This window comes from Mauremys reevesii, linkage group 12 (assembly GCF_016161935.1).
Source record: "Mauremys reevesii isolate NIE-2019 linkage group 12, ASM1616193v1, whole genome shotgun sequence".
In the NCBI taxonomy this organism is placed as follows: Eukaryota; Metazoa; Chordata; order Testudines; family Geoemydidae; genus Mauremys; species Mauremys reevesii.
The window spans coordinates 49,095,678-49,109,919 of record NC_052634.1 but is presented as its reverse complement, the minus strand read 5'-3'; the positions used below and the strand labels follow the sequence as shown (position 1 = coordinate 49,109,919).

At 49.9% G+C, this 14,242-nt stretch overlaps 6 non-coding genes across 6 annotated transcripts; all 6 read right to left on the bottom strand.

The window, feature by feature from the left end:
* Nucleotides 1-459: 459 nt before the first annotated feature.
* TRNAV-AAC lies at nt 460-532 on the bottom strand. The gene has a single exon. It is a non-coding gene; the product is annotated as a tRNA-Val (tRNA).
* Nucleotides 533-3,560: 3,028 nt separating this feature from the next.
* TRNAK-UUU lies at nt 3,561-3,633 on the bottom strand. The gene has a single exon. It is a non-coding gene; the product is annotated as a tRNA-Lys (tRNA).
* A 1,249-nt stretch (nt 3,634-4,882) lies between these two features.
* On the bottom strand, nt 4,883-4,955 carry TRNAM-CAU. Its single transcript has one exon. It is a non-coding gene; the product is annotated as a tRNA-Met (tRNA).
* A 2,818-nt stretch (nt 4,956-7,773) lies between these two features.
* Nucleotides 7,774-7,845, bottom strand: TRNAA-UGC. The gene has a single exon. It is a non-coding gene; the product is annotated as a tRNA-Ala (tRNA).
* A 1,293-nt stretch (nt 7,846-9,138) lies between these two features.
* TRNAE-UUC lies at nt 9,139-9,210 on the bottom strand. Its single transcript has one exon. It is a non-coding gene; the product is annotated as a tRNA-Glu (tRNA).
* A 3,175-nt stretch (nt 9,211-12,385) lies between these two features.
* On the bottom strand, nt 12,386-12,459 carry TRNAT-UGU. Its single transcript has one exon. It is a non-coding gene; the product is annotated as a tRNA-Thr (tRNA).
* Between the last annotated feature and the right edge of the window lie 1,783 nt (nt 12,460-14,242).

Here is a 14,242-nt window from a genome sequence, read left to right as displayed (position 1 = left end):
TGAAGGTAAGTCTTCCTGAGGCACAATGAAATACAACGCAGAGAACCACTGGCCAGGCGGTCCGGGCTAAGGTCATTCACTGGTGGTACAAGCTTGTGAGTGCTCTCCTGAGCACAGGGCCCCTTCTCCTTTTAAGAGCCTGCACCTCATGGCCTGCGACTAGAGATGACTTGGCTGCATCTGGTTGGTCACACTCCACCTTGGGCAGTGTCCATGCTCTGGGTGTGTGAGCGCTGCCTAATTAGAGTCCCAGACACCTTGTCTACCTGGGAGCTCTTCTGCTCTTCAACCAGCCCATTCATCCCACCAGCATTCCAGGAGGGCGGGGAGGGGGAAAGCCACTTCACAGGCATTCAGAGAGGGAGAGGAGACAAAAGTGGGAGCAGGGGAAGTATAACAGACCTTTTGAGCATAGAAATCACTGCTGCTCCTACAACAGCAGGGACAATTAAGCCCTCATGTTTCTGCCTGGTTTCGAACCAGGGCCCTTTTGCATGTTAGGCAAACGTGATAACCACTACACTACAGAAACTCTGTTGCAAGGTTCTTCCCCTCCCTTCATAAGAACATAAGAATGGCCATATTGGGTCAGACCAAAGGTCCATCCAACCCTGCAGTGCCGCTGACTTGAAGGTATACATTGTCCCTGTCATAAACAGTTAGTTAAGGGTTAAGGTTTGTTTTCTACCTGTAAAGGGTTAACAAGCAGTACCTGTGGACACCTGACCAGAGGACCAATCAGGGACAAGATATTTTCAAATCCCTGTGGAGGGAAGTTTTTTTCTTTTTTTTGTTTTTGTTTTTTAGAGAGTCTCTCTTGGGAGTTGAGGGAGTCCAGACATCTTAATCAAGTCCTCCCAGGTTTCTGCAATAAATTCTTCTATTCAAGCTAGTGAGTATTAGCAAGGAACTAGTATTCTTATACTTTTATTTCTGTATTTGCAATTCTGTGTTTTGCTATAGAATTTCTTTAATTCTGTACTGTTATCGCTTTTACTGAGAAAGAAAGGAGGGGGAATTCTCTCCAGAGATTGATAAGTTTAGACCCTGTATATTGTTCCATCTTGGTTACAGAGACAGTGACTTTCTTTTATTCTTTAATAAATCTTTTCTGTAAAGGACTTGGTTGATCTTTCCTTGGGTGGATTCTCAGGGAAAGGAGAGGAGGGAGGTATCCCTCTATCGTTGGATTCCGGTATCTCTCCTAGGAAAAGGGAGGGGGAAGGAAGCAGGGGGGAATGGTTTACTTCTCCTAGGTGTAAGAACTCCATGGATTTGGGGCTCTTGGGATCCCCAAGGATTTTGGGGAAGGACTGTGTCCCAATACACGTACCTTATTGGGTGGTGGCAGCTTTTACCAGATCTAAACTAGTATTTTTAGTTTAGAGGGAAACCAATGCGGTCCCCATTTTGGAACCCAACAGCTCTAAGTGGGGGTGAGACCTATGACAGTCCCCAAATCTGAAATAGTTATGGGTAAGGACAAAGTCACAAAGTTCAGCCACCAGGTTTGCCATGACATTATCGGGGATACTGTTCCTGACGGCTTGTAGTCCATCTTTGTGTAGAACGTTGGTGTAGAGGGCTTCCACCTCCATAGTGGCCAGGATGGTGTTTTCTGGAAGATCACCAATGGATTGTAGTTTCCTCAGGAAGTCAGTGACATCTCGAAGATAGCTGGGAGTGCTGGTAGCATAGGGCCTGAGGAAGGAGTCTACACAGCCAGACAATCCTGCTGTCAGGGTGCCATTGCCTGAAATGATGGGGCATCCAGGATTTCCAGGTTTATGGATCTTGGATAGCAGATAGAATACCCCTGCTGCTTCTCTGTCTGGGATGTTTTTGTCAGCCCTGGCACACAAAAAGGGCATCGTTGCGAGCGCCCACGAAGGCGAGAAGAATTTTTGCCTGCCTTGCTCAGCTTGACTTGCTTCCTCACCCCATTCCTGCCTTAGATCCTGGGTCGCCTGGTGGCTGAAGATGGTCCATTGTCTCAAGCAGTGCCAGAGCCTGACACAGTGCCCCAGGAAGCCTTTGCTCTGCACATGCCAGTCGTGCACATTTGCAAATACTTTAAAGCTCCTGTTACTAAGTTCTGGGGACAGTTGCTCACCATCAGAGGAGGCTCCCTAAAATTGGCCCGTCTCACCCAGTGGTACATTGACCTCTGTTCAAATTGAGCCAAAGGGGGAGGGCCTTGCTGCTATGGCCACCGCTGCTGTGAGGGTGGCCACTGTTGCGGATGAAGCCATCCTGGAAGCACCTTCCACCTAGCCACCCACTGAAAATCCTGTAGGGTGTAAGGTGGGAGTAGAAGAACACTAGGGGGGGGGCTCCTCTTTCCCCCTCCATCGGCCATCCCATACCCGGTGCTGCACCCAGTGGAGTAAAAAAATTATGGCCATATCGGAAGAGTCAGTTGCGTTCTTTGCGGTTGCCCCACCATTCCCCTCAGGCCTGACCTGCCCTCCAGCTCAGCCACCACTGAAAATTGAAGCACAAAACAGTAGAGCTGTACAAGGCTTCAAAGCCCACCAGGCCCAACCCCCCTTCTAACACGGCAGAAAAGCCGCACTTCTGCTGACTAGGTAGGGACGTCCTATTGCCCCACAAGAAGTGGAAGGCCATCGTGTTCGGTCTCAGCAGCACTCGTGGAGCAGAGGGAAATACCTGGCTGAGGAAATTCCCCACAGATGGGTCTTGAGCATCACAACCTTGTAGGTAATGACAAGGTCCACTTACGCCACCAGCTGAGCCACTCCTCACAGGCCAGCAACCATTTCTCCCAGTTCGCGTTCCCCACCTTGTCCCCAACCGAATGCTAGAAGGCCCAGCCATCAACCTGCCCACTCTTGCAGCCCTCCTCTTCCGCCCTGACTGATGGGGGGAGTATTGAGCCTCCCTCCCTTAGGCCCTTCAGCATCCCTGGGGAACACCAACGCCGCCCAAGTGACTTTGGGCCAGTAGGTCAACCAATAGGGCTGCCTCCTAGGCCAGGCTGCAGCCCAGCTTGAGGACCCAGAGGAAATGCAGCTCGCATCCCTGCCTACAGGACTCCAGGCACGGCCAGGCTTCTGGATCAAACGTCCCCTCTTGTGCTCAAGTCACAACAGTTAGCAGGTAAAAGACAGGCTTTCATGGCCTTTGAGAGAGCAAGATAGAGCCTTGGAAGACCCAGCAGGGTTTGTGGCACAGGAATTGTCCTCAGATCCCACCGAGACTTCAGCTCAGATTGCAGGATTCAAAGTCCCGAGTGCTGCCCTTACACCATGGGACCAATAGGGAACCCCCAGACCTCTGCTGAGCTCTGGTATGGATGACCCTGTGCGGGCAGCCCTGCATTTGCTCACCAAGTTGTCATGCAGCAGTTTGCTGCAGCTCCCAGAGGCCTTTCTTAATCCAGACTGAGAGGCCACTGGGCATGTGAGGAAGTTGCCCCTTTAGTCCCAGGCAGTACATGGCCCTTCCAAGGAAAGGCCAAGTCCTGGGGAAAAAAGGTGATATCAAATATTACCCTAGGAAGATGCCTTCTTCCATTTCAAGGGGAATGGTTTTCTTTTCACCTGACCAGGGACTTGAACCCTGGACCCTCAGATTAAAAGTCTGATGCTCTACCAACTGAGCTAGTCAGGCTTGCATGTGAAATAAACAAATTTAATGCACAAGAGAAACTAGTCATGAAAATGAGGGCAGGAAACAATACAGAAAACCTGTTACTCTCGCTCTCTTAGCAGTCCTAGCCCCAGACGGCTCCTCCATCCGGTGCCCTGAGGCCTTATTCTTTTTTTAGTTTAATATCAAATCCAGGAGAAAACACAGTTATACAAAGCAAAACGAAATCACAAACAGAAATGTCATTGGAAATACAAAAATAAAAAAGGAAAATGCAAACCACATCACTTTATCGTGTCGGGGCCATTCCTGTATCGAGAGCACCCGCGAAGGTCCCTGTGTGCTTACGAGAAACCTGGAGGAACTCATAACGCAGCCTGAACATGAAACTCAACTGCTCCCAAGTGCCGCAGTAAAACCCTTTCCCTGCTGTGATGTTGAACTCCATAGGATTTTATGAAAATATGCTAATGAGTGTGAATATAAAGTGACTGGACTATGCTTCATGCAAAAGGTCTCTTGTAAGGTATCATTACACAGCTTATAATCTACTGTGTGTGTTCATCCTATTGTATGAACTGATCATTCCTGTATCTGAAACTAGAAATATGAACTATAACTCTGAGGTCCTGTTGTAATGATGCAAAGTGTGGGCCATTAATAGTGGTTTGGACTCTTGATGGCTCCCATTAACCAGGACAATTGACTGGAGATGGCTCTGTCCTGCACCATCTGTGAGTCAGGCCAGGAAGAATGAAGGCTTGGGGGGGGGGGAGTGTCTCACAGGACATGTGACCATGTCACCTGGTACAGGAATCCATCTTAAACCTGGGGCTTTTCCCCAGGAGAGAGACAAAAGATTCCTGCCTTGTACCAAAGCTGTATAAGGGGGTGGAACAGAACAAACATGGCTGCAGTCATGAGACATCCCCCAGCTACCACCTGAGCTGGAACAAGGGCTATGCCAGGTGAAAAGATTGGGCCCAGACAAGAAATAAGTCTAGTCTGCAAAAGAAGCTTATTGGAAGATCTCTGAGGGTGAGATTTGATCTGTATTGAGTTTCATACTGTATTAGGCTTGGACTTGCATGTTTTTGTTTTATTTTGCTCTGTGAAGAATACAAGCTCCATAAAGAAGGAAAAGATAATGCCTTAGAAAAGTCTCTGTGTGTGTGAGAGAGATGGGTGGGAGGGTGTCTAGAAACCACTCTCCTCTAGTTTCCTTTCTCTGATTTCCAGTAAAAAATCTGAAGCAGGGAGCAAAATCTGTTGCCTTCTCTGAGGCTTGAACTCAGGACTTTCAGATTATGAGACTGACATGCTACCAACTGCGCTAAGAAGGCTTGGTAAAGTTTTAGGCTCAGTGTATATAGGACCCTCCTACAGCAGTGACTGGGGCAGGGAAGGAGCCAGAGATGTGCTGGAAGAAGCAAAGAGCTCTGGTGACCAGAGACTTTTCCTGGCAGCTTTCACAGCAGCAAAAAAGTCACTTCATGCTGCCAGTGGACAATCTACTGGAACTAATGGTAGCACAGGGGGGATGTTTCCAAGCTGTGCACCTACTTCCACATTTTAGAACTTACTCTCCTTTTCCTAGTAGGGCACTTTCCATGTGAATTAAGCAAAGCAAGTTGGGGAAACTACACAAGGAATAGAAACCAGTGTTCCAGATAAGGGTTGAATTCATAACCCCAGCAGTATCCCCACTCTGCACTAACCAGTTGCAGCACTGCAGGTACTTCTTAGCCAAAGCTGGGAAGCAGGCAGTTATCAGTCTCTGTGGGTTACACCTTTGCCTGGCGATTGAAAGGCTGATGCACCAAACCTAACTTAAGATGCGGCGCTTTTCAGCCATGAGACTCTAGTACATTTTAACAGGAAGAAAATCTCCTCCATTCTGGTTGAGCCCCCTTTGACTCCTTCTGCCGGTCTTCTCCATCCTCCCAGTCTCTTTCCTTCCCCACTGGGGCTGTGCAGAGAGGAGCCTCAGTCAGTCTCTGTCACAGAGAGTCTGTATCCCATAAAGGGAGGGAGGGGTCGCTCCAAAACATTGATAGTGGGGAGGGGAGGGCATGGTTAGGAAGAGAAAGGATGGAGAACTAACAGTGGGACCTAGAGACATTCCCCGAGATTGGGGAGATTTCCCTGCTGCCCCCCATCAGCCAGCTGTGGGAAGAACAACTTGGGATTGCTTCGGGAAGCCACCTTTAAAAACATAAGTGTAACATGCTAGTTACATTTTAATAAGACCAAAGCCTCCTCAAACCCAGGGTTAAAATCACTGGAATGATTTTCCCTTGATATTTTACCAGCCGCAGACACAAAGCGAGTCAAATTACAGTTTCCGTTTGGAGTCAGTGCACACACAAGAATCCGGAGGCTTTTAATTCCTTAGGTTCTTCTGCCATTTCATTTCTGTCCTGTTTCAAGATTTATCGTTGTGCAAAGCAATGTTAGGCCCTTGGGAGTGTCTCCCCTGGTCCCGCCTGCTGCCCCGGTCAAGTTAAAAGAGCCCGAGGACCCCTGCCACCACCACCCCCAGCACAACGGGGCTAAGGCGGTTTCCTGCCCACCCTCGCTCCATGTGGCACGCCACTCCCGGAAGTGGCTGGCACGTCCCTGCAGCCCCTGGGGTGGGGACTGGGGTCTCCACATGCTGCCCCCACTCCAAGAGCCAGTTCTGAAAACTGTGGCAATGGGAGCTGCAGGGGTGGAGTCTGCGGGCAGCCGTGCTCAGAGACGCCCCCTGCCCTCCCACTTAGGGGCTGCTGCCAGAGGGGGGTGCAGGTTGCTTTCAGGAGATGCCCGAGGTAAATGCTGCACCTCTCACCCTCTCCTGCACCCCCAACCCAGACCCCACACCTGCACCCAAACTCTCTCTAAGACCCTGCCCCCAACACACCGTTCTGCAGCACAACCCCCTGACTGAGCTAAGACCCTGCACCCAAACTCTCTCCTAGAGCTCAAGCCCTCTCCCTCCCTCTCCCAAACTCCCCCCCCAGAGCCTTACACAGCTGTGGGGTGGGGCAGGACTTGGTCCCATTCTGGGCACCACCAAAAATTATACAAACCTGCCGCCCCTGTCCAGCCCAACCTTCTGCTGATGCACCTCAGCCCACACCCGTGCAGGGTTTGAAGCTTCCATTGCTTAAATTCCAGGACACTGAGGGATTTCAGCTCCCCTTTGCCCAGAGGGAGCTTCACCCCACTCCCAACCAGGTTCTTGTCCATGGGATCACTGTAGGGGGCTGGGTCCCACTGGGTCTGTTCTCTCTCTACGACAGGCCAGGGTGTAATAACTGGGGTATCTGAGCACCCAGGACCTTCTGTGGGGCTGCCATTCCCCTTCCCCTTCTGTGGTCTCATCAGTCACTGACTCCAGCCTTTTTTCTATCCATCGTCAGCACCATCCCAAGCAAGCTGCACTCACCTCAAAAAGACAGAGAGTCCTGTGGCACCTTACAGACTAACAGCCGTATTGGAGCATAAGCTTTCGAGGGTGAATCCCCACTTTGTCAGATGCATGTCATGGAAATTTCCAGGGGCAGGTATAAATATGCAGGCAAGAATCAGTCTAGAGATAAGGAGGTTAGTTCAATCAGGGAGGATGAGGCCCTCTTCTAGCAGCTGAGGTGTGAACACCAAGGGAGGAGAAATTGCTTTTGTAGTTGGCTAGCCAGGCACAGAATTCCCACTACATTCATCTGACGAAGTGGGGATTCACCCACGAAAGCTTATGCTCCTGTACGTCTGTTAGTCCATAAGGTGCCACAGGACTCTGTCGCTTTTTACAGATCCTGACTAACACAGCTGCCCCTGTGATACTCAAAAAGACAGTGTCCCCTGTTGGGTGTAAATCACTGACCTCTCTCCTCTCTGAGCACTGACTGCCCCTGTTTTTCCTTGCCTCTCAGTCTGTGCAGATGGGACCTTTCCCTCCAGTGCTTGAGGATTCGCCCTTCTCATCTACCCTTGTCCCAGGCAGCACAGCGGGTGGGAATCTTACATGTACTGAGGTGACTTAGGAGCAGAAACCCCCTCAGACCTTCCATGCAATTGTCACTTGCCCCTCACTGAGCAGGATTAAAACTCCTGCAGGGAGACTGCTGGGCCACATCCCAGCTGGGCATGAGCAAAGCAGCAGGGTGAAAAAAAAGAATGTGGAGATGCTGGGGATTGAACCCAGGGCCTCATACATGCAAAGCATGTGCTCTACCACTGAGCTACATCCCCAGATGTGCTGGAGGTTACACTCAGAGCTGTCCTATTCCCAGAGCATCCAGTGGCCTAAGAGCAGCCTGGCGGACACATTCCCTGCTCAGAGGCCAAACCTGCTGTCCTTGAGGTTGCTGGTTCTTAGGGGTCACTTTGCAGCAGGGCCAGATTCTATGTGTGGGGCAGAGAGAGTGGGTGCCCTGGGCTCAGGGTGCAGAGATACACTTAGCCCTCTCCCCTGCATTGGGTGGGGGGGGGCGCTGCCACTCCCTGCTGGAAGGTAATGTGTCGGGGGGGGGGGCACTGTGAGTCGCTCAACACCTGACCCTGGTGGCAGCAGTGCTGTGGGAAGCTCCAGGTGTTTCTAGGATCTGCTCTTTCCACCTGCCTGTGAAGTCCAGCTTTCCCCAGCACATTCACTGTGGTGCAATTGGGTCACTGTTTCCATGGCTGAACAGCAAAGAATCACTCCCAGTTTCCCTTCTATCTGTGGCAGGATTAGCCTGTGTCGGTGGTTAATGAGGTGGATCTAGTTGTAGATTGTTATTCATTCCCCACCTTGACAATTTACACAGTCCCTTTCCTACTCAAATCCCCAGCACCTCGGTGATCCTGGTAGCGGGGGTTGGGGCCTGAGATTTTCAGGGTCCTTTTTACCCTCCACCTGGAGTGAACTCAGCTTTTCCCCCATCCCAGACAATCCATGAAATAACAACAGGGGCATAAAGAAAGAGGGGAGGGAACATCTCACGGCCAGGGCTGGATGTGCCCAGGGCCCCCTGCTTGTCCATTGTTTCCATGGAATTTGGCCCCCTGCTTTGCACAAGGGACAGAGAAAGATCTTGCTGTTCCTGTGTCTGTGCAAGGAAAATTGTGCATCTGTATGAAAGAGAGGAGGGAAATGGCCCCATGATGGGACTATATCCTCAGGATTAAGACCTAAGGACTCAGGCTGAGAACTGATTTAACTCCACTCATCTGGGATTTAACAAATTGTCTTCCCTGGAGCAGGGCCAGTTCCAGTGTTTTTGCCACCCCAAGCGGAAAAATAAATAAATAAAAAAGCTGCAATCAATGGCAGCTCTACCTCTGCTGCTTTTGGCGGCAAGTTCCTTCCCTCTGAGAGGGCCAAATTGCCCCTGAAGCCTCCTCTTTCCATTGGCCACCCCAGGGACCTGCTTGCTGTGCTGGTGCCTGGAGCCAGCCCTGCCATGGAGACACTGGGAAGATGGGGGAAACAGGAAAATACAACGGATTTCTTTACATTACAAGTGAAGAATAACTGAAGGTTTTTTTGGCTTAAAGTCACTTTTCCCTGACTGGGAATTGAACCCAGGCCTTGGCAGTGAAAGTGCCAAATCCTAACCACTAGACCACCAGAGAGATGATGATGTGGCATTCTTCTCACTAGGCTACTTTCTATCCACTTTCTGAAACCACTCCATTGTCCACTCCCTGAGGGGCTAAGAGCAGAGACCCCCTGTGCTCAGGGTCACAACCTCAGCCCAACCCAAGTCACTGAAACAAACTCAAATCATGCTTCCTCCTGCAGGATCACAGAGACACACAAAAAAAACCCCCATGAGGAACAATCCTCCTCTGCCTTCATTTACCCCATCACAACCCTCACAGCAGCCCGCTCTTGCGGGAAGGACTGAGCTGATAGGAGCTCTGGCATAGAGACCAAGGGAGGGGTGTTGCTCCCCCTGGGCGTGAGCTGATCACATTCTGACTCCGTGTAACGGGGCTCTGAGCTTTGCCATCTTGTGAGTTCTGAGTGCTGAGCCCCCCGGACCCTTCTGCTGGGAGCATGGGGATTGCACAACAGCTGCAAGCCCTTTTCCCATCTCCTTGTCCTCCTCGGCTTCCCCAGACCTTCCCCACAAATGGTTCTATCAGGCGCTGGAGGGATCTAAGGACCTGCAGGTTTCCCTCACCCACCTCTTAAGGCAAACAGTGATTCCTTTCTCTGACACTCCTGGGCCTGGGCTTCTTTTGAGTTTTTCCCCAGGGGACCTGATTCCCTGTGAAAATGTGTGTGTGGCATGTGGGGAACTCAGACTCAGACTCTCCCCCACTAGATGAGTCCAACAGCACCTCCCCTTGGTGGGAGAATCCTAAATTCCACCCTCCCACCCTGGTTACTCTGACCAGCTGATGGCGACAGCATGCTAAATCAACCCCAGCTCTCTGGGCTAGAAAGCAGCATCTAACCAGCCTTGTGACAGCTCCGGTTTGCTCGCTGGAGACATAACGGACCAGGAAAGAAGGCAAATGTCAGACAGGGAACCTCAGCTCAAAAATAAACACCCTCAGGGCTCCTTCTACATGGAGACTGGGCAGTTGACTGACTTTAAATCTAGCTAGCTCAGTTGGTGGAGCATGATGGTCTTTCAGGGTGTGAAAAACCCCAAAACCAGTGTAATTAAGCTGACCTAAGCCATGGTTAGATAGTGCTAAATGAAAAAAAAGATTGTTCTGTCAATGTAGCTATTAGAGGGATATAAAACCCCTCCACTTACTGTAGCAGCTGTCTACTCCACAGTGCTAGAGCAGTGTCACAGCAGCATTTTAAGTATAGCCAGCCTCACAGTGAGACCAGATCTGGCTTTGTGGACGCTCAGGCACTAGCAACATACTAATGCCTCCATAGCTGGCAGGATTCAAACCTGTGTGGGGAGACCCCAATGGATTTCTAGTCTATCATCTTAACCACTCAGCCACAAGTATTTAATGTATAGTTATTTCACTACACCATGATTCTGTTCTCACAGAATTGTCACTTCAAATTGCTCAGACCAGCTCCCCCAGCACACTCCTGGCTGTGCATTAGTGTAAGTGTGTCCATGGCTGAACAGCAAGAGTTCCTGCCCATTTCCCTTCCAGCTGGAGCAGGATGAGAGTGTGTTTGTGGTTGATGACATTGCTATAGGTTGTTGTTCATTCCCCACACTGACAATTCAGACAGTCCCTTTCCTATTCGAATCTCCACCCTATCATTCCAACAGCCGGGGTCAGGATTTCTCTGGGCACTGAAATGTTTCAGGGGGTTGAACTCAGCCTTGCATTCCATCCCTGATGGGGGGAGGGATAGCAAGTCCATTGCCTTAACCAGGGATAGTTGATTATTTTATCAAGATCTAAATTTCTTGGTCAAGATATAGTCAATGTCTAGACTCCAGAGAAAATAATACACTGATGATAATAAGAAGAATTTAGAAATAATTTGCAGTCACTATGGGCATAACTATGATGATTGTCTCGTGTTTCACTCTTTATATCTGGCACCACCACTGCCTTTCCCTTTAGTCTTGTAGTTTACCAAGGGCAAAACTAAACATCTCTTCAGATACAAGGGAGTGTTTGTGTTCATTCCTGTTAGCTACACAGGGGTTTGATGTAGTTGCTTTCAATCCTCCGGCTCTGCCCTGATAAGTAACATTTCAGGGTGTCACTGAACTGAAGGAGGGAGATCATTTTTTGACAGATTATGCCACCTCTTAAAGGTGTTTGTCTGGCTGGCAGCCCTGGTTCCCAGGACTCTCCTGAGGGAAGAAAGTTTCTGTGCAAAATACTAAAACTTTTAACAGAGAGTGATGGCCACATGATGGGGCCAGTATGTATCACAACATGGTTCTTTTATGTGGGATGACTCTGAACACTGACTGATCTCCACTCCCTTGTGTTTGAAGAGATGTTTAGTTGTAGAAATTGTTAAAAACTCTTAGCTTAAACTGGAACTGCCTGTTATTAAAGGTTGGTTTCCCCACTTCAGTTCCATAACCTCTGCTAGAAACACCCTGGGTTCTCTCCTGCCTCGGTGGGAACTGGAGGGAATCATCCCATGCTGCCCTTGGCTCCAGGCTGGTTTTTTTGGGGAGGGGACATGGAATTGATTTGTTCGCTGTTGAGAAGGGAGCCAGGCCAGTTCTCAGGGAACGAGAAATCCCAGCATCTTCCCAGCCCAGCCCAGGCTGCTGCCTTGTCCCAGCCTCTGTTCCCCTGGGGCCCCTGCGTGTTTGACTCTAGAGCAGGCCAGGAGCAGCAGCTGAGGCAGAGGACAGCCTGGGCCGGGCAGATAAGAAGGAGTTTAGCAAGCAAAAAAGGTAAAATGGCAGTGGAGTATTACCTTGGACTCGACGGCATTTCTCCATTGGTATGTCTGCTTTGGGGCAGGGACAATAACACGTCCTGCTGCATTTGTTATTTCAAAGGGCGGTTTAGGATTTTCATTCTCACACACAGTGCACAAAGCAGGACTCATCCTTTGCCGTAAACTAAACGAGCTGCCCACAGATTCTGGCAGCCACAATGAGCCATTTGGTGTGAGAGCTCAGACCTGCCCCTGTCCCAGAGGGAGGGGGTCATCTGTGTGGGGACTGGACCACTGACCTATCAGCTCTTAACTCCCAAACGTTCAGTAACTCTATTATCAGTGCCTTTGAGTGTAATTTAAACTATAAGAAAAACCACACTGGGCTAGACCAAAGGCCCATCTAGCTCTGAATCTTGTCTTCTGACAGTAGCCAATAGCAGGTGCCTTAACAACCCGTCAACAAGGCACCACTGGGAGTTGAACCCAGGATCTCCTGTTTACAAAACAGACGCTTTAGCCAGCTAAGCCATGGTGCCTGTGGGTGGCTAAAACACTCTGTCTGCCCACACCTGACTCCCTGCCATCCCCACCAGGGCCTGACAAGCTTTGCTTGTGTTTGGATTCTTCAAAGCAGAGAAGCAGGTGACATTTCCCTTACAAGTTGTGTGTGAGTGAATCTTTGGCCAGGTTTGCACTGCAAAGTTGTTTCAGCAGAATTATATTGCTCAGGTGTGTGAAAAACACACAACGCTCCCTCAGTCGGCAGCTTGTGGCTGGTGCACACACTGCAATGCCACATCTGGCGACAAAACTGCCTTGTTTTGCTGACAAAATAAAACGACTTCGATGAGAGGGCTAGAGCTTTCTGCAGCAAACTTAAAGTGACAGAGTAGACGCTGCTGTTCATTATATCACCATAACTGGCCTCCTCCAGTATTCCACAATGCCCTCCGTGAACTCGCCTGCCCTGGATTCCTGCTACAGAGCCATGGGCCCCTCCCCTTTCATCGCTCCGGGAAGTTCTGACAGCTGAGCCTGCTGCTCTGCTCCAGCAGCCAGGAGCAAATCACTGCCGTGGATGCTGCTCTCTCCCGCCCTGCGAACACAGAGCAGGCGGCGGGAGCTTCCTTACAGTGTAGAGGGGCCATTGGCATCCGAAATGTGACACGCCCAGGACACCTCTTCCCTCGAGGAGGCTCTTACCTTCTAAACAGGGACGGCTGTTTTCTAGTAAAATCAGGAAAAGGGAAGGAGAAAACTCGAAAGAGGTTCCTCCTGGCGCTCACGTACGTGAACCCGAATACTCTCTCAGTCCTCAAAGAGAGACCTGGAGAAGGAGACTTGCTGAAGCAAAGCCACAGGGGTCTCTGAGGTGTCCCTGGCCCCTCGCCCCTGTCCTGCCTGGTTGATGTCAGCATCTCTCTGTGAGGTCACCACCTCCCCACCACCTTTGACCAATAGTCTGAGGTCCTGCAAAAGGCCTTTGTGATGTCACTGCCACACCCCTCCCTTGCTGGGCTAATGTCCTGCCCCTGCCCAGGCACTTTGGAGGTTTGAGCTACTCCCTGTGGATCACCCCACTCAAGGAGCGTTCGTTCTAGGCAGCAAGCCGGTTAGACAGAAAAACATCAGATGCTGCTCCCAATGCTACACTCAGTTTTTCAGAAATTAGTCGACCTTATGGCCAGAAGAGACCATTAGAGCATCTAATCTGACCCCCTGCATATCACAGGCCTCCTGTATGACACAAGCGCTACTTTTGGGGCCAACACATTCCAGAAAGGCATCTAGTCTTCATTTAATGACATCAGGAGATGGAGAATCCACCATTTCCCTTGGTAGCTTGTTCCTGTGGTGAATCATCCTCGCTCTTGATTTTTTTTTGCCTTTTTGTAATATGAATTTGTCTCTTTTCACATTCCAGCCATTGGGTCTTGTTAGGCCTTTCTCTGCTAGATTCAAGAACCCTTTAATACCCAATATTTTCTCTCCATTAAGGCCCTTCAACACTTCAATTAAGTCACTTTTCAATCTTCTTTTGGTAAGCGAAACAGGCATTTTTCTCCAGCCCTCACAACATTTGATGGCTCTTTGCTGCCCCAGCTCCAATTTCACAACGTCTTTTCCAAATGAGGACACCAGAACTGGAGGCAGTATTCCAGTATCAGTCTCACTGATGCCGTGTCACCTACTGTGACGTTATTGACATAATCTGTAACTGTATAGATCACCGTTGCGACCACTGTTCTATATTTGCAGCCGATATGGTAGAAAGGTTGTCATGTAAGGGGTCTATGGAGAGGTTCTGATTGGCTGATT